General features: G+C 41.0%; 1 long non-coding RNA gene across 1 annotated transcript; it reads left to right on the top strand.

Moving 5' to 3' along the window:
• The first annotated feature begins 21,816 nt into the window (after positions 1-21,816).
• On the top strand, positions 21,817-23,378 carry LOC120959512 (uncharacterized). The gene is made up of 4 exons (XR_005752213.2): positions 21,817-22,274; positions 22,348-22,421; positions 22,518-22,817; positions 22,903-23,378. It is a non-coding gene; the product is annotated as an uncharacterized LOC120959512 (long non-coding RNA).
• The last annotated feature ends 401 nt before the right edge of the window (positions 23,379-23,779 follow it).

The raw sequence follows: 23,779 nt of genomic DNA, 5'->3' as shown, positions 1-23,779 counted from the left end.
ATCTATGGATTAAAATTGCCACATAGAATGAAAACAACTTAAAATCGTGAAAACAGTGTAAAATAAAAGTTGATGTTTTACGAGAAGCTATTTTGACACTCGGGGTAAAATGGGCATAGCCCTGGGGCAAAATGGGCATATGTAAACAAACTGTGAAACGTCAAAACACTGGGGTAAAATGGGCCACAACAACTGCGCTTAGGTAATGGTCTATGCTTTTGCGCACCGTTTCGTGAATTGTATTTTCGTTCTATCTTTTGTTTTGCTGATCAGGAAAGCCCTTAAAATTCTTCCAAAAATATGTTATCAAAATTAAAACAGTTTTTACACGTTTAAATCTACAAAATCGATTCTTTTGAAGCTGTGTCTGTTATCATTATTGAGGCGACAAATACAACACCATATCCTCACCAAACGCCATTTGTCAAAAGTATCTGCCCATTTTGCCCCAAGCGTAACTGCCCATTTTGCCCCACGTGAAGCATTTTTGTATTTTATGTTATATTAGTAAAAATACGTATTCGATCGCCTTGCTTTCTTGAGACAAATTGTATAGAAATATCATATCTTTAATAATATATAATGTAAAACTTCAACGCATCCCTGTGACACTGGGTTAAGCTTATTTTCGAAGTGACAAAAATTACATCAATATGCTACTAAACCTTATTTTGCAATTTTCTTGGTTATTTGTTGTGTTAGGGTTATGAAACTTACATGGTGTTCATAAAACACTCTAATGAATACATTTTGAGCATTGGAAAGTAGCTTTGTAGTCAAATAATGCTTAAATAGAGGGTGCCCATTTTGCCCCACATGCCCATTTTGCCCCGCTTTCCCCTACCGTTATCGTCTCCGCCTTTGTGAGTAGATATCAGTGCGTTATGTTAGGTTGATGAACAAGTTCTTATAGTTTTGAACGTATAAATATTTTTGTTTTTTTTACTTTCTTTTTTTTCTTATTTTGATTTTCTCTATTTGTTTTAAATAATTATATCTGTTTGCCTCCAACTATTGTGGCCAACATAATCAATATGGAAATTGTAACGATTTCCCCCGATGGGTTCACTACAGTATCCCATAAGAAAAGAAAAGCACGCGTAGTAGTTGAGGAAGGAACCAGTAGCAAAACAGTTCTTGCTGTCGTCACACCAATGTCGACTGACAAAGCAAGACATCGTGAATACGCTTCTTGCTACTGGGGAGACTTTCGCGTTTTTATGATGCCCGATAAAAGCGATCTCGACCTGGTGGCATTACGCCATCCCTGCATAAAAGCTATCCTGCGGTAACACATGTATTTCGTGTACGTAATAACAGGTGAACGCTTTAGCAGCTGACTCACAATTTAACGATCATTATTGGGTGTATATGCCAGGTGGAATATTTGAGGTAGCAAGTTTCGTGTAGGATCTGGATATTCCATCCGAAGAACTGCTCAAGTTGGGAATGGGTGTTTTCCGGACTCTTTCCACTCCTGGAGTACGGGTGATTTCGGTGAAGCCACTTTACTCCTCTTATACATTAAACAGACAAAAGACATACACGAAAACAAAATCAAAGCGCGTTACGTTTGAGAGAACTGTACTTCCTAGTTTTTTGGTGTATGAAGGACTCCGCATTCCTATTGCAAGACCCTTTGTTCCCAAAATTCCAACATGCGAGAAATGTAGTGAAATTGGCCATACAAAAGATTTTTGCAGCAATAAATTTAAATGTTTTAAATGCCAAGGTCATTTCCGTCATTTCCAACATTCGTCCTCGGATTACACTGCAGCGCCATTCAAATGCGCTCAATGTAAAAAACATTGGCAGGAACTAAAAGAGTGCCCGGTGCACAAGAACTCGCAAAATGAACTTAAAATGCCCAGTACCAATGGGGTCAAATGCTGCAGTTCTAGCGAATGGTAGCTCGATCGAAAACAGCGTGCTAGCTGAAGAGCTCACATCGGTCAACCAGGAACCATTCCCCAAAATCTCGAGGGTGATAATAAGAGTGATAAGATCCGTGTATCGTCGTCGCCCTAGGAAAACCTGTATGAAGGCTACGCCTCCTAGCGAGAAGAAAACTTCTCAATGTTCTGAGAAGAAAAACTCTCCTCCCCAGGTACCACTTCGTCCAGCACGTGCCCCATACCATAGATCAACCATAGATTGATAATATTAAACTCCGGCGCTGTTACTAGAGAGGCAGGGCCTTCGGCGCGTGACAGTGCAATAGACCTGTCTCAATGCTCAGTGTCGCTTGCTCTGTGTACGGTTATGCATTCCTAATGGCAACGATCACTTACCAATTGAAATTAAAATCACTAGAGGAAGGCGCCCAATCAATCGTATACCTGTCAACTACGAGATGACAAGGAATATTTATTGGACGAGTTAAAACGCACTAATGCCAGTGAGGCTGTCATCTGTAACATCCATTTTTTACCCACTAGTGGAATACAAAAATCTCGTTGATTGTGTAAACGAGTGCGCTCTTCCAGCCCGAACAAGAGAGTCCCGCATAACAAGGACGCATACCAAACCTCCCACTCCTTGGTGGGACAGAGACTGCCAAACTGCATACGTAGCGAAGTGAAAGGTATTTGGACAATATAAACTCCATGACTCCTTTGACATTTCACTACGTGCGTTGTGGACAACGGGTAGAAGGATGCGAAACAGCACAATTACAAATGAGAGCGAAAGATTTTGAGGAGACTGGCTTTTTCAGTTCGCCGAAAGTGTCCAGACTTCGTTCCAGCGCAGAAATTTGAACAACATGCGCCTTGCAGTGATCCTAGCTTGGCGAATAAGCGGGTATAGATGAAATTTAACAAAATGATAGATCTCAATATAGTCACGCAAGAATGGAGAGAGGTGAAAGTAGTCGCCTACTTGAAACCCGACCAACCGTCATCAGAGTACGGGTCTTATAGACCTATATCCCCACTATAGTGCTTTCTCAACTTATTTGCGATGATTTCTTTCCGATTGGAAAACTGATTGGAGTCCTAGAACTTGTTGTCCAGTACTCAATTTGGTTTTCGCAAAGGTAAGGGTACAAACGATTGCTTAGCGCTTCGTGTTTCAGAAATAGAGCTAGCGCATACACGTAAAGAGTTGCTGGCCTTTATGGGTATTTTTAGATATAAAAAGGGCCATTTGACTCAGTATTGATTAGCATACTAGGTTAAAATGCGGAGTTAAGTCCTAAACTAAACACTTACCTTCGCAACCTCATTTCGGGAAAGGCAATGAATTTCGATAATGGTGTCGCTCAAACAAGACGGATCAGTTATTTTGGACTACCATAAGGGTCCTGTTTGAGTCCCATTTTATATAACTTTTATGTAAATTATATTGTTACGAATAGAGTTGAGCGGCACTGACAGTGTAGGATGGCTAGAGCTATGCCATAGGATTGAGAGATCGGAAGCGTGAAATATTAGCGAAGGATAATCGGCCAAAACGATAGAAAAAGGTTTGATGGAAACGGAATGGCGGTAAACGGAAAGATTATAAATAGGAGCGAATGCTATACGAACGTTCTTTTCGGATCGAATCTCTGGGTAAATAGATTTTAATTTTGGCACTCGCCTCAAGCTGCCTAAAATAAGTCTACGGCTTGCAGAAGTTTGAACGACATCCGAAAGCAGTTATAACAGATATCGACTCATGTATTGCACCAAACTGCAACCTAAGGCAATTGGCAGACGACGGTGTTGTGTCAGTCGCTAGCAACGACATCGTAGGTCTTTATAATCCTTTGCAAACCGCGCTGGACAATTTGCAAACGAAGTCAAACAACGTAGGTATCGAGTTTTCCCCAGAAAAAAACTGAAATGCTTATTTTATGGAGAAAAAATCACGATTGTCCAAACTTTTAGATACCTAGTGGTTTGGTTTGACAGCAAAAATGTGTGAAGGTCATATATAGAACAATTGGCAAGAAAATTTGCCAAAAAAAATAGCTTCCTCCAAACAGTCACGGTATTCTGGTGGCACGCACACCCACTAGATCTCCTAAGACTGTATAAGACAACGATTTTATCCGTCTTGGATGCCCAATGGAAGCATATGCAACCATATTCCAAGACACATTTAATAAAACTAGAACGCATGCAATATCTTTGTCTTACAATTACGCAGGGATGTATGAAATCCACTCATAATATGTCCCTAGAAGTGATGTATGGAGTGACGCCACTAAAACTACGTTTTGAACAATTATCGCTTCGCCTTCTACTTCGTTTCACAGCATCTAATTTACTTACTTACTTACTTACTTATCCGGCGCTACAACCGCTTTGCGGTCTTGGCCTGCCTCAGTAGTGTCCAAAACCGCTCACGGTCTCGCGCCTTCGTCTGCCAGTCCGTTATCCCGGCCTTAATGGCGGACGCCTCCACGCCATCTTGCCACCTCAATTTGGGCCTACCATGCCTCCTCTGTCCTTGTGGACGGCCTAAAAAGACTTTACGGGCTGGGTCGTCCGTTTCCATGCGTATAACATGGCCAGCCCACCGGAGCCTGGCGAGCTTTATACGCTGTACGACAGTGAGGTCGCCGTACATCTCGTATAGCTCGTCATTATAGCGGCTCCTTCGTCCGTCGCGACAGGTTCTTTGAGGTGAACTGATTTTCAGGCTGTAGAATGACCGGTTGGCAGCCAGCATCCTAGCGCGCAACTCAGCTTCCAATCTATTGTCGTTGCTGACCTTTGACTCAAGATAGGTGAATTGTGGGACGACTTCAGGGTCTCTACGTCATTTTAAAACCATTGACCATTGGTTTCCGCACAAAAATCATAGCGAATAGAACAGATTTCTTTGTTACTACGTGCCTTTTTGTATGTCTATTGATTTTATGAAAAAAAAAAAATAGATAAATTAGCAAGATGATATGTTTTGTCACAAAATTTAAAATCATTTAAGTAAGAGTTCTTATTTAACTTTAATTGTCCATGTGTCTCGTAGATAATGAGGAATAAATTTTAATAACTATAAAAAAAAAAAAATGATATCTCAAATTTTATCCTCAAACATGTCGAAACCACAATGAACTATGTAATAAATTCACGAAATAACGAAAATAACACACTTGAATCTATGTTTTAATGTTAAATTAGAACTCACAAAGCTCAAAATACATGTCAAAAGTATAATTAGTCGAAAACATGTAGTAGATAAATTTTATTAACAAATTACAGGTATTACCCGATATACGCTATTAATGCAGTTTTCAGTCAAAATACAGCTAATTTTCATATAATTTTGCTTTGTTCAGGTTTTAGACACTAAATTAGTTTCTCAATTTGATTTCAACTGAAGATCACAATTTTGTAGCTTTTAAAATGGTTTTTTTTAAGATTCGACCAAAAGAGAATTTTTGCATTTGACATTAGATGTGTCAAATTAGCTCAATTTACTCAAATAGTTGTCAAATTTAAAACAAAGCGTATAGCGAATTCACGTATATCGAGTAAGGTGTATATCGGGAAATACCTGTGAATAAATGCAAACACCGTTTTAATTTTGGGGACCTTACCTCAAGTGACGAATTGTCAAAATGATCTAGATTCCACCACCTGATTAGTGTTGGGAGATTCAGGATTCGGAAGATTCGAAGATTCAATCCCTAGAGAGATTCGATCGGATCGGATCCTGTTCGTAGGATTTGTATCCCTAAAAGTGCAATTCGATTGGGATTGGGATCCATTTGCGATTCCATAGGGATTCTGATTTGTTTGGGATTTTGATTGGGATTGGGATTGTGATTCGATTGAGATTGGGATTCGTTTGGGTTTCGTTTGGGTTTAGTTTGGGATTCTGATTGGGATTGCGATTTGATTGTATTGCGTTTGTGATTCTGATTGGGATTGCAATTTCATTGGGATTCTGATAGCGATTGGGATTCGTCTGAGATTTGTTTGGGATTCGATTTTGGATTGTGGATTCTGATTGGGTTTCGTTTGGGAATCGATCGCGATTCTGATTCGGAGTGTGATTTCATTGGGATTCTGATTTGGATTGCGTTGGCGATTCTTATTGCGAGTGGGATTCTGATAGCGTTTGGGATTGGGATTGCGGTTGAAATTGGCGGCTGTCCCCTAGATAAGCTATTAATGGGGGTCGAGAGAAACCAGGTATATCTAATTTCGGAAGTCGAATCACGCAGTTTTCAGTCAAAATATAAGAAATGTTCGTGTAATATTTTGAGCAATTGAGAAGTTAGTCACTAAATAAATTAACCCCTCTCCTACATATTATAAAACAGATGGACCCCACCCCCGTCAAATAGATTTTTTGTGAGTTTTTAGTTTTTTTAATCTGATATAATCACAATTTTTTAATTCAAAGTTATATTTTATATTTATATTACTACATCCATTTGCAATTCCATAGGGATTCTGATTTGTTTGGGATTTTCTAGAAGTTTCTAGTTATATTTTATATGCAGATAAGTCGTCTCATGCAGCAATCAAATCGAGTGATCGTGATCGTCGCAGTAACGGAATGCAACGTTACTGTGACGATTCTGTGTTAAGTTTTTCCGTCCATCTGTCCGTAATTACCAAATCGGCGGACCAAATGACGGACTATTTGGCTGCGTAGTTCATAATAAATAGCGAGATCGTTTTTAGACGTTATTAAAAGATTGAGAGAAATCTGAACGGTAGGTACAGGTTGGTATATTTTTTCCCGTATTGATGATTATAGGCTTAGTGGTTTTCTTCGCCGTTTTAGGAAACAGTTACGGATGCTGATGGTCGGACAAGACAAGCAAGCCAGCACATTTGTTCTGTTTGGATAGTCACAACAATAAGCCGTTTGTTTAACAATTTTAATAAGCATTGATGATGATGCCGAAAGGATGTGACATAATGATGTTGATGTTGACGATTGCTCCAGTTTCACCACAAGTTTCTATGTACCAGTGGAATGATCACGGTGAGTATTGGTTTATTGTTTTGCGTTACACTTTCATGAGCCAATGACGGTGGGGCCGACAGTACGCGGGCCGAGGGTGGTGATGACGATTGTACGAGCTTCACAAGGGCTTTCACGATGAGGACTGGTTGGCACATTTGTTCTGATATTATAATCACTGGCTTTTTTTCACAGTGTCATAGTGGAGTCAATGACGGTGATACCGAAAGGACGCGGGATGAGGATGCTGATGACCGGATAAGCTTGTATGGAGTATTCACGGTGAGTACTGGCCGGCACATTTGTTCCGATTTGATAATCACATACTTATTGGTTTGATTCACAGAGATGCTCAAAGGACGCGGAACGAGGATGCGGTGGTTATTGTTTTGTCCACCAATAGTGTCTGTCTGTCTATATAAATTGAATGGATCGAGGGAAACTGAAACTGACGATGATTCCGCTTTTACGCTGAGATCCGGAAATGTTGTGAGCGGTGCTAGCTACATAAAACAGTTAATTAAGACATTTTTTCACCATATAAATTGCTTTATAAAATGAATTACCTAACCGGATAGGTGGTTATAAAGATAAGGGTGCATTTTTGGTCAAAGAAACAAAGGTTAAGGGAAGCTTAAGGTTCAAGTTTAAGGGCTTTGGTCGAATTGCCGGTTATTCGTGTTCGAAAATGTAAATTTTCGAGTAAATAAATTTGAGTAATTCGAAGTAAATAAATATTTTTTGTCAGTTAGTTCATCATCACAGGCATTATTACCAGTTTCGCTTTAGGCCGATGGTAGTGTTATTTCTTGGGTAATTCCTATTAATTTAATCACCGATAAGAAGCAGTTATAAACGTAACCGCAATAGTGTCTAGGATGGTGGCAAAGCTTCGTCGGATCCGATTTTTTTGGACGTGCGATTCGCATGTCGTGTCAACGCCTTTCCGATTCACTTTGCGATTTTTTTGGTGTGTTTGAGATTTGAAGATAAACAACAGGACAACAACACAGACCAGGCACTGCATAATGGCTAACCAGCTAAAGTGCACTTTTAGCTAAAATATATCTGCTCTTTGTTATTTGTTGATACTGTTTCTAAAAGTGAAAAAGGGTAAGATCATCTATTGCAATGATTTGTGGTCTGAGAAAAACCATAGATATAATGCTATTTATTAATACAATTGGTGCTGTTCAACGAGCTCTCGTACTGTGTGGTTTAGACACCTAACCTCGCTACATGAAAAATCTTCTGAATTCTGATTGAATTAATTTTTGAACTCTATTTGATTTCAACTTGCCGATCATTTTGTTACCATGCCAACAATACAGCCAGCATCTCCACCGGCGGCTTCTTCATTAGTTGCAGCTCATGCACAACCATCATTCAGTTGATCTGGACCATCATCCGGACCACATTGTATGATGAATTCTCATTCTCCGACTGATGTTATTCATCGGTAATATCAAATCAAAATCAAAACGGAAGTTTTTGCAAACTTTACTTACGATTCCAATTATGTCCAAAATCTAATCTGTTCTCGCAAGATCATCAACGTTTGCAGCTGTACTTTAAAATAATATTATGCTTATTGTTTTAAAGACATAAAGTGTTCCAAAACATCATTCAACCGATAATTGAACATCCAATTTATCATCGTAAGCATCGTCGTGACTGTAACAAAAGTTTGTGCCAACTAAACTTTTTTTTTATTTTAGAATCCCAATCCTGGATGGTATTCAAATCTTTGAATCCCAATCCCAATCCCAATAAGGTATATAGGTTTATTCTAGTTTACAGCGGGGGGGAGGGGGGGGGGGTGGTGGGTGGGGATTGAGAACAAAATTAGTACAGGTCCCCGATATACGCGAACCTTATCAAATATCAATATCAAATCAAATAATTTATTTAGTGACTATAACTTCTCATTCAATGCTACATTACACGACCACTTGCTATATGTTGACTGAAAATTGCGAGATTCGACTTTCAAAATTAGAGATACGTGGTTTCTCTCGACCCCCATTCAGTGCTGCAAAATGTCATGACTATCACGAGATTTTCACCAACGAAAACAATCAACATATCCGTGGTAGCTTGATGTTCATTGTTGATAGTCAATAAAAGTGCATCATGACATGCTGAACACGACATGTGAATTATTGAGTCCAACGCGATACTCTGACTGACAAGCTTAGCTTACTGTCCGCATAAGCATAATCATGACTATTGCTGGCTGTGTACTGTGCTGCCAAATATCACTGTTTCAGTCACCAACGCTCATGACTGAAACGAACCTCAAATCAGCTCACGTACACAAGTGCGATGATCAGACGCAAGATGAACATAGTCGTTGTGACGTGTGACCAGATTGGTGACATTGCAGCAACCACCTCTTGGTCGGTCACTTTGACGTGACTTTGTTTGTCTGTGATCAATTTCGAAATGTCACTGGTTCTATCACGAGCACTCGTGATTGAAATGAAATTCATTTCGGTTCACGTACACATGTGCGATGATCAGGGGTAAGACGCACATGGTCGTTGTGACGTCTGATCTGATTGGTGATATTTTGGTAACCAACTCCTGGTCAATCAGTTTGTCGTGATTTTTTGTTATTTTATTATCGCGATAGACTTAGAATATACGTGGCGCGGGCGAGTGGTGTTTTATTACCCAAGCGCCACAAATTAACCTTAAACGAGTGGAAAATTGAATATCCATAGAAAAAAATGAAAGCTCCACAGCTTCATTGGTTTGATCAATAGATGGCGTATTAAAACTCAACATTATATTGCTATCCTTTTCTTGCAATGTGTTTCGACAAGTTGCATCTAATCATGACCTATATAGCCTTCTAACTTTCTGAGCAAAAATCTATATGAATGGTCGTGTGGTTAGTTACGTGGGTATCAACAGCAACGACCATTGCTCAAATCTCACTTGCTTCAGTTCTGGTGGTTTCCGTTGGAGTTTAGTATTTAAACAATCGTATCGCCGTTCTAGTTCTAGCGATGCATAACTTCAATGCGAAACCATACAACAGTACAGAGGAAATGAGAAAGCTCTCCTCCAAGCGATGAAGCTCAACTGGTTGGGGTATCCCACCAACAGAGAGCGCCACCAGCTTTTTGCTATTTTTAGAATGCATGAGTCGTTTGCCGTCTGCTAAACGAAGTCTTTCTATGTTCCGTTTAGGTAGAGAACCTGAGACGTTTAGAAGCCGTTTAGTGGTCGTTTAGTGGATTTGTGGCACTTGGGTAACCATGTGCATATGATTACAAGCAGTAGTCGGTTCTGCTAGCTGGTTAAATGATCCGGCATCCTACATATATTTCCAGACTCATTTTGCTGATCCAAACGTATTTTGCTGATTTATGTATGAACTCTCGTAAGCAGTGCACATGCAAGGATGCCGCGAGCGTTGCCTTTCTGTGAAAAATTCACAAACCCGCGACAATCACGGTTGCCTCTGATTTAGTTCTAAAACTGAGAAGTTGTTTTAGAACAAAGAGCTCGCAAAAAATTGTCGCGGAAGAATTTGTGGGTCGTCTAGAAGCAGTGTGACAGAAAGTAACCCAATTTTGCAAACAGAGCTACTTGCCTAGCGCAATAATTTTGCTGCACCAAATAGAATCAAATTATCCAGTTTGTTCTAGCCAGATTAATGCCATACTAAAAGAAAAATAAAATTGAGCACAATTCAACTTGTTTTTATGTTTTTTTTTAACAAAAAACAAGCAGGTTGACTGGGTAAACTGAGCTACTTTTATCTACTCGGTGTCAAATTTATCAATGCAATTCACCAAAAACGTGAGCGATATTGTCGCAAAAAACGTTGTCGCTTTAAGTCTATTTAAACGGTTACGGGTTTCAATCATAATATGCCATTCTATTAAGTCACTAATATTAAGATGTGTCGTACAAATTTGGAAAATAAAAAACAGGCTATGAGCAGCCTGGTCTCCATACACCTTGGGCTTGGAGAACGATTGTTGTTGATGTGTGTTTAATATTTACATTTCAAGAGGCATAGCAAGCGGAAAACGGTTTGGTTTGTTATTCGAAGCTAGGAGATAAAATTGCAAACGGTTCGTGTTTCATACCATTTAACATATCAACAAGTCGAAGCATACGTACAATGGGATCGAAGTAACGGCTTCATATTTTGGAACCATGCACCAGCGTTGGATGCTGGTGTCATACTTAGCACTCATACTTAATTCATGGTAAGTTTTGCTTCTTTCTTTCACTCGATTGATTGATAAACATTATTATTTGCTATTTTTAGGAACGGTTTATAATGTAATAAGCTCGCGTGAAGTTTTTCCAGCTTAGTTAGATTGCGTTTCAACGGCTTCTACCGTGTGATGTAGCTGTTTCTCCGAGTGTTGCCGGTTTCAAAGGATACCCGCTCGCTGTCGGTTACTAACCAACGCTGGATGTATACAGGAGTGCATTGCCACGATTACGACGGTGCAGGCCATTTGACGTGCCGGCTGATTCTCTGATCGATCCAGTTTTGACTACCACTTTTGCTCGCTTTGATGTCACCATGCTGTTGCATGCCATCGCCGAGATAAGTATCTACTTGGCTGTGAATCCACTGGATTCGATATCGCGTATAATGAACCCAATACATCACCGACGCTGAGCATTATAACATTTACCGTGGTGTGCAGCGGATCCTGTAGAACTACAGGACGCTCCAGGAAATAATTCCCATCCTGACAATGAATGAGCTGTTCGTAGTGTTGCACATAGTGCATTGTGCTAGCACTTTTCGCACAGTTTGGTCTACGAGAACGGTGCGCTTTTTGTGCTCTTAACGTGCTATGCGCTTTGAGTTTTAGAGCCCTGTCCGCTCTTTGAGCACTTGAGGTTTGGTCTCCATTTTTTCCACGTCCACGTAAAACTTTCCGCACAGTCGCGTACTTTAAGCGCTGTGTTGTAATGCGCGCATAATATGATGTGCTGTGCGCATGATGCGCCGTTTCTAGCGTTTCGAATTACAGGCGTTTCAGGTCACAGAAGTGTTCACGGGCTATGCCGGCAAGCTGGTGAACAAAGATAACATTATCAAGGTTTACACCATGCTCATGAACGGCAAACTCGACCAACTGACGGAGATTGCCTTTTGGTCATGGTCGGTACGATCGAGAATTTTGGCAAAACGAAGTAAAGCGTCTGGCCAAGGAACCGGCCTAAGAATCCGGTCGACTCAAAAAGATAAAGTAGGCAGTTTTCCAGTAGTTGCGTCGGCGTTCGAATTCGGTTGGAAAACGATCAAGCATAGCTCCTCGGATGTGAACTCACTTCAGCGGCACCTGCTCATTCACTGTGCTGTTAGTGTAATAATTTTAATCGAATCGATGATATTCTTAGCATACGAGGCGTGTAATTTGTTAGTTTCTCCATAGTGCAAATATAAAAAGATGTTTTGTAGATGGATGAAAAGGTAGATAGTTTTGTTTTACATCCTGGTTTTATTATTTTCATATCCGAAAGCACTAACTCTAGACAAAGCCACCAAATTCCTGCACCTTTCATAATCCACCTTTGGCGCAATTGACACCGCGCACGGGTACGGATTTTCTAACGGGCACGGCATGCTGACACCTAGCGTCTATCCACTGCCACCAACAACAGCCCGTGTATCCGCCCCCGGAGATCATCATTAACATAGGATTCCCGTTACCATCGAACAGCGTAAAATTGGTCATCTGGACAAGAAACTTAGGTAATGTCCGCTAAAAGTCGTACTGACTCTTCCTTCCCTTCTTCCAAATCGCCTCAAATCCCAGTGCTAGCTGTCTGTGGGTCTAAAGTGTTTTTCTAAAGTAATTAATAAATACATTATGAAGCGGTAATCCTTGCGTGTGCACTGCTTACGAGAGTTCATACATAAACGTTTGGATCAGCAAAATGAGTCTGGCAATATATGTAGGATGCGGGATCATTTAACCAGCTAGCAGAACCGACTACTGCTTGTAATCATATGCACATGGTTAATAAAACACCACTCGCCCGCGCCACGTATATTCTAAGTCTATCGCGATAATAAAATAACAAAAAATCACGACAAACTGATTGACCAGGAGTTGGTTACCAAAATATGACCAATCAGATCAGACGTCACAACGACCATGTGCGTCTTACCCCTGATCATCGCACATGTGTACGTGAACCGAAATGAATTTCATTTCAATCACGAGTGCTCGTGATAGAACCAGTGACATTTCGAAATTGATCACAGACAAACAAAGTCACGTCAAAGTGACCGACCAAGAGGTGGTTGCTGCAATGTCACCAATCTGGTCACACGTCACAACGACTATGTTCATCTTGCGTCTGATCATCGCACTTGTGTACGTGAGCTGATTTGAGGTTCGTTTCAGTCATGAGCGTTGATGACTGAAACAGTGATATTTTACAGTGCTGCTCCTGGTCCAGAAAATTTCATAACAGTGATTGACTAAAAGTTTATTCCCAAATTGTCACCAATCATATCACTCGTTACAACCACTTGAGAATTTCACCTGTGATAATCGCAATTGAGTACGTGACGCTGACAAGGTTTTTGATTCACTCAGTTTTTTGTGATATTGATGGTGACATTTTACAGCACTGCCCCCATTAATAGCATATCTCTGGGACGACCTCCAATTTCAATCGCAAACCCAATTCCAATAGCAATCAGAATCCCTAACGCAATCAGAATCCCATTCACAATCAGAATCTCAATCGCAGTCGCAATCAGAATACCAATATTTCGAATACCAATCGAATCGCAATCCCAATCGAATCGCAATCCAAATCCCAATAAGAATCAGGATTGAATCCCAATCCCAATCGAATCGCAATCAAATCCCAATCACTAAGGAATCTTTTAGGGATTCAAATCCTACAAACAAGATCCGATCCGATCTAATGTTTCTAGGGATTGAATCTTCGATTCTTCCGAATCTTGAATCTCCCAACACTAAAAAGAAGAGTTCGCTACCGAAATCGCTACCGCGTCTCCCTACCTCTTCCAAACACCGCTACTCCAGCTCCGATTCCGGCTTCATCAAAACGACGGTCCCTGCCGGAGTTTTTCGGAGCCGTTTTTCGGGAGTTGGTTTTGGACAGCTTTGAACGATTCCGAAAGAGTCCGGCCACCGACTAGCACCTTTGGATCTACGGCTCTGGACGGTTCTGAGTTAAGAGTTTTGCTACTATCTTCTGGAGCTTTTAAATTGTTCTTACAGATAGCCGCTTCCGATTAAGGGTTGACGACGCCAAAGTCACACTTGACAAAAAACGATTAGATTAAAATACCGAATTAGCTAAGAAAACCCTGTATACTTTTTTTAAATGGTGTATTGTTCGTTATACAAGGGCAGAGGAGGCGTGGTAGGTCCAAATTGAAGTGGCAAGATGGCGTGGAGGCGTCCGCCATTAAGGCTGCCTAACTAATGAACTAATGTAAACTTAGCTACTTGTGAATCTGATTCCCGCTCTGGTTACCGATGAAAGCACATCATTAAGGAAATGTGTCTGCTCGAAAAATTGCCATCATTCGTCATATGCTTGTTTTCCGAAATCGTTGGCTAGTTTATCTTGGTAAATTTTCGAACGAATGACGAATGCACCTGAAATCTAGTTTTTTTTATAAAAAAAGAAAAAAAATCATTTGAGCAATTGATGATGTATTGTTTCTTTTTTATATATTTATCGACTGGAACATATTATATTGCTTATAATACAATTCACCTCATTGTCTACGAAACATGTGAAGCAATTTGGAAAACGTTTCATGAAGAGTTTATGCCCTGCAATGTCAGCATTTAAGAATGTGGAAAAGGAGTTTCGCCATAAATGGAATTTTCCCTTTTGTGTCGGCGCCATAGATGGCAAGCATATCCGAATGAAGACCTCGGCATTTTCAGGTATACAATGTTATAACAAGAAACATTTTTTTCTCTGCATTTGCAAGTAGTAGCAGATGTGAATTTGAAGTTTATCGCCATTGACGTTGGTGAATATGGGAGTCGTAGCGATAGCGACGTCTTTAATTCGTCAACGTTGTTTGAACTCATTCGTTCACATCGGCTCAATATCCCTCCTTCTAAACCATTGGCTGGTACTACCCAAATAATGCCTCACGTGTTTATAGGCGATCACTTTCCACTAAAACCTTTTTTACTGCGGCCCTTTCCGGATAGTGAAGATCCGGCAAAAAATATTTTAACCACCTGCTGAGTACGGCAAAACGCTACGTTGAATGAGCCTTTGGTTTGTTGGTGACAAAATGGTGTTTCTTTAAGTAAGAACTCCAGATAAATCCGGAACAGGAACAGGGCAAACAATCATCCATCTCAAGAGGCTACAGATATTCAAAATGTTTTCAAAAAATATTTTTGATCGAATAAATCAGTCATGTTCGATTAAGTACAACATACATTGGCAAGGTTTAACGCTGAAAAAAACAAATTGAATCGTTTGTAGCTAGGTGATTATTATAGGGCGAATTTCCAACTTATTATATACATTTGAAAGCAGTAAAACAATATAGCATATATTTAAAAAATTGCACCATATATTTAGAAAATTCATAACTAGCTCTATTTTTATTAGTATCACAAATTTCAAACCATTCACAATTACAATAATTTAATGAAAGTAACTGTGTTTTCACTAATGAAACAATTGTCCACATGTTTATAAAAATCGTCTCTTTGAATAGACAACACAGACTAACACGCTCAGCATGGCACTGTGTTGTTTATTTTACGAGACGATTAATAAAAATTGTGGACGGTTGTGTTTAAACTAAGATTAATTGTTTTAATCGTTTTGACCATTCTTTTTGCGTCTCTCATCACAAATTAATTGTTAAGCAAACTCAAAAATTTCTTCGCATGCATCCAATTGCTCTCTGGACAACAGACAATTGAGCAGTACTCCAATATAGGCCTAGATCCGTCTAGGGCTGGACGCTGTGGTATTTTACTTCATATAGTTTCATTTCTAAAGAATAACTTCGCTGCCGTCCGATCGCTGCCGTTACCGTTCGTGAAAGATATGGTTCTCGCCGTTCGGGTGATCACATTTTGCCTGTTGCCCTCTCACACACACCAACCAAAGCGTTGATGGCCGCCAAATTATGGCACTCTGATTATAGCATGGCTATTTCAAATATTTCGTGCGAATAGATCGTCTCATCAGCAGATCCTAACTCTTATGTATAAACAACCTTCACATCGCACTTGTCAAAATTGTTGCTTATGTCCTGTATGGAGTATTTTATAAAATGGAACGTAATATGATATAAAGTATCGGACAAAATGATAGGGCCTTTTTTTTCATCGCATCGTGCACTTGTTGTACCTTGTTACTTGTGTGTGTGTGTGTGTGTGTGTGTGTGTGTGTATGTATGTATGTTTGAATGTGTGTGTGTGTGTGTGTGTGTGTGTGTGTGTGTGTGTGTGTGTGTGTGTGTGTGTGTGTATGTGTGTGTGTGTGTGTGTGTGTGTGTATGTGTGTGTGTGTTGTGTGTGTGTATGTGTGTGTGTGTGTGTGTTTGAGTGTGTTTTTGTGTGTTTGTGTGTTGGTGTCAAAAATATGAGCATCACCGCTGGCTTCCTCCAGGAGCTGAAGTGATAGGTTTTGCTGATGATATTGCTCTTACTGTCCTTGGTAAGTCAATAGAAGAGATTGAACTCCTCACATCCGATTCCGTAAGCAGAATCGAGTCGTGGATGCAGCAAATGAGGCTAGAAATCGCACATAAAAAGACGGAATTCCTCATCATAAGTAGCCACAAGACAGTGCAGTCAGGTAGCATCCAGGTCGGCGATGAACGTATTGAGTCGATACGTCATCCAAAATATCTTGGTGTGATCATCGATGACCGCTTAAGTTTCCGGAAGCATGTCGAGTACGCCTGTAACAACGTCTTTAAGGCAGCAAACTCGTTGATACAAATAATGCCGAACATTGGAGGGCCCAAGAGTAGCTGCAGGCGACTTCTAGCTGACGTGGCCATCTCACGGTTGCGTTATAACGCTGCGATCTGGGCACATGTTCTGGTGCAAAAGGAAAACCGACAGTTGGTGAACAGAGTGCACCGATTGCTAGCTATGAGAGTTGTTTGTGCCTATAAAACAATATCGCACGCGGCAGTTTGTGTTATCGCAAGCATGGTTCCCATCTGCCTCATATTAGCAGAGGATTCTGAGTGTTGCAGTTTCTCCGGAGTTTCAAACGCGGGATTATCCAGATCCTCAGCAAAACAGCTCTCTATGAGAAAGTGACAGTCTGAATGGGATTGTTCAACAAAGGGGCGTACGACACATGCACTGATCCCGAACATCGCTGCATGGACGAGCAGAAAACACGGCGAAGTGAACTTCTACATAACTCAGTTCCTCTCCGGCCATGGGTGTTTCCGGAGTTACCTTCACAAGTACCGTCACGCAAGCTCGCCAGACTGCCCGGCGTGTGTGAGCATCGTGGAGTCAGCAGAACACGTGCTTTTTCATTGCCCTCGTTTTGCTGAGAAACGTCATGAAATCACCGTGAAGTGCGGAACAACAATCAACGGAACAAACCTGACCGAGGTGATGTTAAAGAATGCTGAAACATGGGAAGTCATAGCAAACGGCATGCGATCAATACTGATGAAGCTGCTGGCCTTATGGAAAACGGATCAACGACTTGGGCGTTCGTAAATAGTGTTGTGCGTATTGTGAAAGTGTTTAGTGTAGTGTATCTGTGCACGGATTGAAGTGAGCCTGTAACTCAAGTGAATGCGTACTTTCTGTGCTTTTGTGTGGTATTACGAGTGTCTCCAGGACTGTCATTCTGTCTCGCGAATGTGGTCCATGTTGCAATAGCGAGATGTAATGCTAATGCATAGCCCTTCCCCAAGAAGCATACCGAAAGGTGAACCCATGGGGAAGGGTAGATGGCCCAAGGATGGGGTTTACTGGGTAAAAATCCTATGTCAACACCCGTGCGACAACGGGAGTCTTTCGAAGATTCCCCCTCCTTGTAAAACAAAAAAAAACACACACACACACAAATACATACAAACACACACAATGCTTGAAATCCAACCCATATGGCTGGTTAATCTCCGCCAGTTTGCGCGAAAGTATATCGCGCAAGTTGCGCCATTTGTTTTTCAGTTTCAGACTTTAAAATTAGGTGTAATGGACCCTATAATTACAAGTTTAATTTTTTCTTGTAGCACATTCCTTGTACAAAAAACCTTCAGCAACAAACATAATAATTGTCGATCGCTCTATATATGAGCGTAACCGTCAATACATTTTCTTCAGTTTGACTGTGTTGGCTGCGTGAAAAATGTAAACAACACAACTGCTCTCACCTAGCGACCGAGATATGTAGATAAACCAAGTTAGAAAAGGTGCCGCTAGGTGGCGTAAAGGTCGTTATCAACTGAAAGAGGCAAACATATACATTGCGAAATAGATGAAGAGACAAGATCCAGCCTCCGGTCATACACCCCATACAGGTCGAGCGTAAGGGCATAGACAGGAAACGGCGCGAAACTATTGCCAGTAGCAAAAGCGAGTGTAACCGGACAAGTTAAAAATATAGAATTTGCATCAAACGTTAAAGATCATTTTCTTATTTCAAACACCCGGAAAGAAATTGTTACCGAAGTAACAATCTGGTTTCCAAATGTGTCACAACTTTCACACCATCTTTGTTATATATAAAGCACGAACTGATGGTGAAGTTAGTTCACTAGTTTCAGACACGTAGATCAGTCGTGTTCTAGTGTTTCTCCCCAATCGCAGATTCCGCCGAAGGCTCTGCCCAAATTGGTAATCACGTTTGGTTATCAGCTGTTCAGTCTGTTGACCTATCAGTTAATCTTCTTCTTGTAAAAATTGACACCCACCATCCTCCGTTTGTACTTGAAACTGAATATTTATCCTCTGCCAACTTACCTGCTTCTACGCAAAGTGTTAATCTTAGTTCAATTTATAATTATAAGAAGGCTGACTATGCTAGGCTACGTGTAATTTTGTCCTCTATTTGTTGGTCATTTTTGTTTGTCTGTACGTCCATCGATGAGACTGTAACATAGTTCAATACTATCCTTATCACTTCCTGAAACTCCTGTTGTTACAAATGGGTACAACTTCTTTCCTAATCGCATGGAATAAACTAGACACGTTTTATAAAACTTTGTTTTAACGAACTATAAAGAACGTGTCTTTATTCGCGGTAGAAGGACAAACAGGACGAGAGCGCATCTCTCGCCTCTATTTATAATATACAATTACACGCCATTACACGTTTGTAATACCTGTTCTCCTTCCTGCAGACCACCTCCTTCCCCTCCATGATCCGACCGCCATCTACGTTCACCGTACACGCGTAGGTTATTTAAATATTCAGCATCCGCTTACAGATCATATAACAGATATCGCCATAAATTATATGTTTAGCGCCTTCAATCTCGTTTCCGTTCAAACCCTCGAGCGTTTTGGAATTACATTAACTCTATGAGAAACAATAACGGCCTCCCTACTAGTATGTCACTTGGTGATGTGCTTGCTACGTACCCGAATGACATTTGTTCGTTGTTTACCGATCATTTCTCGAGTGTCTATGACACTGGTTTAAAAAACTCTGTAAGCTTTGAGGCCAGTCTTTCATTCACTCCTCTAAATGTTCTGAATGTTTAATTTGTTTCTGTAAGCACTGCTTCTGTTTTACGTGCGTTAGGTAACCTTAAACCATCCTACGTGCCAGGTCCTGATGGTATTCCTGCTACTTTACTCTTTCATTGTTGTGAAGCACTTGCCCTTTCTGTTTCTTTCCTTTTCAATCTTTTATCTATGCATCGATAGAAAAAAAAAAATTTAAAAAAGTTTATATTTAAGACAGAAATATTATTTTTTTCGCGCGATAAAGCTTTCAAAAACTTGACACGAAACGAAAACGGTACACGACCGTGTTCGCGCAAAAATGATAATGGTCGAAAAATAGTTCACACCCACGTTCTCTTTCTTTCCTCCTTCCCCTCTTCACCATCCTTCCACCTCGCTTTATCATTATTGGTTCTTGCTCTCTGGCTACATTGAGCGAGAGATTGAGAAGTTTTCGATCGCTTTGCGCAGCGGGATGCGAGCTCACTTTCTCGATCAGTTTTGGCGGAAAGTGAGCCAGAAAGAGAACTCAAAAACTGCTCGATTTTGTTGTGCGGGGATCGTTTGTTGCAAGGAGATTCATACTGAAATAAACGATGACGATAGTCGTTACGGTTCGCGATGCCACCCATAGTCCACATTCCTATTTTTTTTTTAATTTTGTATTTTTGTACAAGGTTGTGCTTTAGTGTAATGAAATTTTACGATTTATTCCAAACTGAAATTTATTCCAACACAGTCAACACAAAAACGTGCTAACATACCCCACCCCGTCAATCCTAAGTTGCGCAAGATTTACTTAAAATACTGGCATGTTTCTATTTGATGCTTCTTCTAAGCATTAAAGTGTGTATGGACAATATATGATGTAGGGGTTGACTCAGTGCAGTGCTAATATAAATGTTCATAATTCCGGGTCTAATATTTCTGTTTCTATAGAGGCAAGTTTTACCACTGCTCGTTTCAATAGTTTTCCAGACGGTGTCCTTACTACTGCTTGTCTCACTCGTCCGTCTCGCCCAGTTATTGTTTCTTCTATAATTGCTCTCACCCACTCCTTTCGACTTCCTTCCGTAATAAATACCAAGTTTCCGACCCTGATTGGTATGTTGTCATCTCGCCACTTTTCCTAAGATTGAGGTTAGGAAAATATTCCTTCAACCATCTGTCTCACATTTCGCTAGATAGTTTCCGGCTTCTTTTGTAGCTGTTTTGGAGTGTATCAGCCAGATCTGGGCATGTTGCTTATGTTGATTTGGAGCCGGACGAATCTCCTCTTTTAACGTGAAATAATCACGGAGCAGCATGTTCAGGTCTCCGTCGCTGTCTTCAGTGTCGCGTTGCACCGCATTGCCGGGTTGCATTGGACCAATATGCTGCATCAAGACGCCGCTCGTCGTGTTGTTGTACGGTCCGTTCACATCCCATTCAAGAGGGCTCCTCACAGCGACCGGCTCGCCAGCCTGCCCCATCCGGGTCTCCAGTGGTGTAAGCAGCTCCATATGTTGCAGCCCGATTAATAACTTTGGAAAAGACGGGATCGGCAATTTCTGAAAGTGAGAAAAGTTATTGTTTAATCTAACTATTTCGGATAATTTATTTTCCACGTTTCGGTGTAACTTTCAAACCTTTAATATTTACCAGCAGTTATTCGTTGTGCAGCAAAATTGGAAGAGAGAGTTTATTCGCGACATTCACTGTTACAGGCGGTCCCCGAGATACACGGTACCTCTTATACGCGGATTCGGAGATACGCGGTTTTCTAAATTTGACAATTCTTTGAGCAAATTGTACTGATTTGACACATCAATTTCAAATTGCCAAATAATTTCCGTTTTGATCGAATGTTAAAAACTATTTCAAAAGGTTTAAAACAGTTATATTCAGTCAGAATCATATCAAATAATTCATTAAGTGACTAAAACCGCCTCCTAATTGCAAAATTATACGAAAATTAGTGATATTTTAGCTGGAAATCACGAGATTCGACTTACGCGGAAATTCGAGATACGCGGTATTTTGCGGCCGTTTTCGGTCCCCATTAACCGTGTATCTCGGGGACCGCCTGTATTTATAAACTACTCGATCGAGCCGAACACTTGAAATTTAACGAAGAATGTTCGTGTTTCGTTAAGCACGATATGAAGTGACAGGGCTGTGCCTGAACATCCTCCCCCCCTTGACGCAAGTCAACAAACAAAACAAAAACAATCAAAATAAACGGAAATTAGGTGCATATGCTCTCGTCGGCCCCGGCAAACAATGCGAGGGTTGGTGAGGTACCTCTCGCTCTAATTTCTCTAGTCTAGTCTAGTTGCCTCGCTTCCTCCTATAGCGATTCTGTCGAGCTGAGCTTTCACGTCCCTCACCACCGATCTCCTTCCTACCCCTCGCCTAAGATCGTCTGACGTCTTGCCTGACACCTTTCGTTGTGTTGGTGCTCTGCGGCTGCTGTCACTGCAGAAGTTAGGTTGTGTGTGTGTAAAAAAACGTAAACAGTGTTGTTGGCTGATCAAGTGCGGTAAGTTTTTTAATAATTAAGGTCTTAATTTTACGTAAGTAAGTGCCATTTTAGCAAAAGTTAGTGGTAGAAGTCCTGCCCAATGTGTGCTGGCTCCGTCGGAAGCGTTACGTGCATGTACCGGCGTAGGAAAGTGGTGTGATGAACAACACAGCACAAGACAACGGGTAAGTGTTATCCAGCGATTATCATGATTAAGAAACATTATTTTAATAGAATATGGCCACTTTTAACTTGCAGATATAATGCAGAAACGATATGGGCCTGCGGCAGGTGTTTGCGACTGTGCGCTGTGTATGATTGTGTATGATACGGTAAGTTGTAAGTGGGCCACGAAAGAAGAAGAAGATTGTTTGGCGAAGCTAGCGACTAGGATGCTAATCATGGTGTTAATTCCTTTTTTTTTGCAGCCAATTTTCCTCTATTCTGGAACGTGTTGTTACAAGGAACCGTTCAAGAAGATCACCCGGAAGCTGTACGGCGACGAGTCGGGCTCTACCAGCACAACACGCTAGAGGCCCAGCCGGCACCGGGTGCCCCGATTGCGCCGCCAAACGGTGTCGAGCGCACTCGTTCAAAACGTTCGGGGCAGGAATTCAACCCTTCGGATCATTATCCTCTGCCTCACAATAGCTGCAGCAGCAACAGGACCGAACCGACCGCACTACTGATTGCGGTCAAATTTCCTGGCAGGAGAAAAAACCCCACAAGTGAGTTCCTTCTAGAAGCACTATCGCTACATCTAGATCTGTTGTTTTATCTTCCCTCTAAAGCAAATGTTTTATATTCCCTCAGGTGTATCGATTTCATCGACGGCCGCTCGCTGACGGCACCAACATGCCACTGAATAACCCCGGAAAGGCGACAAGCACTCATCTCCAGCGGTAAATTGTTAACATCAATCCTCTTCCGCACATCTACACGACATCATGATAATAGTGTTATTGTGTAAATTGTAAAAAAAAATACGTTAATGAGTTAAGATTAATCTTAAGTGCGCTTTAAGGCATACATCGATATGCCTAATTTTAGGTTAAGTGTTTTGAAATGCGCGTGTGTGCGAAGGGTCGAAATGAGCGCTAAGCAAACTAAGCGGCCGCGTAGGGCCCCGTGGTCTTGAGGGGCCCCAAAAATGGAACCCACCCCTCGCTCGCTAGTAAAATTTACATTTGTGCTTGTAAACCTACATTTATGAGACTGCCTCCACTCGTATGTGCGGGTTTTATACAACATTTAAGATAAATAAATCTAGTTTATATTCTCATAAAACACTACGCATTTTTAAAGGGGGAATAAACATGATGACATATATTTAGTTTGTTAGAAGGTTCCTATGTACGTTCACTAGTTGATTTTGTCTGGATGTTTGCGGACTGCATTTCGATTGCGCAAGTCGTTTTGCCTCGTCTTGTGTTTTACAATCCCAACAGCAAGGAAGCTGCCATCATTACATTGAATTAAGCTGGTACCAGATCCAGCCCTTAGTCGTTCGCAAGAACAGACAAAAAGAAGCTGTTCATGGTGTGTCAAATAATGTGTAGCAGATGGTATAAGATGGGTACCTGCGGGTGAGAGAGTCCGTTTCAAACGTTTTATTATCAGTTGGTGGCACGTTCAAAAGGATGTGCGCAGATCACGGCCCGATCCTGAGGATCTTGACACGGAACCGAGA

The sequence above is a fragment of the Anopheles coluzzii genome, chromosome 3, assembly GCF_943734685.1.
Source record: "Anopheles coluzzii chromosome 3, AcolN3, whole genome shotgun sequence".
NCBI lineage: Eukaryota > Metazoa > Arthropoda > Insecta > Diptera > Culicidae > Anopheles > Anopheles coluzzii.
The sequence above is the reverse complement of the archived record's forward strand: the minus strand, read 5'-3'. Positions and strand labels throughout refer to the sequence as shown.